This window comes from Penaeus vannamei, chromosome 13 (genome assembly GCF_042767895.1).
Source record: "Penaeus vannamei isolate JL-2024 chromosome 13, ASM4276789v1, whole genome shotgun sequence".
Lineage (NCBI taxonomy): Eukaryota > Metazoa > Arthropoda > Malacostraca > Decapoda > Penaeidae > Penaeus > Penaeus vannamei.
Window position 1 is genome coordinate 42491136 of NC_091561.1, and position 502 is coordinate 42491637.

A 502-nucleotide genomic window follows, 5' to 3' on the forward strand; every position below is an offset into this window, starting at 1 on the left:
CGTATTAAAAATATTCCTATAACCTTAATTGATCTTAGATTTGATTTAATATGCACTATGTATTATCATATAATTTTATATTTGATTTAATATATACTATGTACCAATTAATAATGAAAATACGTATTAAAAATATTCATATAACCTTAATTGATCTTAGATTTGATTTAATATGTACTATGTATTATCATATAATTTTATATTTGATATAATATATGCTATGTATCAATTAATAATGAAAAAAACGTATTAAAACGAAAAATTCTGATCCGTTTCATGATTGAAAATAATGTATACACGCAACCCCTTCTGTGTACGAATTCCTGACTCTCTTGTTCTTGACTCTCGAAAATTCTTCACATATTTCATCTTCTCGCTGAAAGTAAGAGAGTTAACAAAAAGGAAATTCCAAATTAATGGCTTCGTTTTTTTGTTTTTGGGGGGGGGGGTTCTTCCTTTTCGCTCACGATATTCTGATTTTTTTTTTTTACTTCCTTTTCGC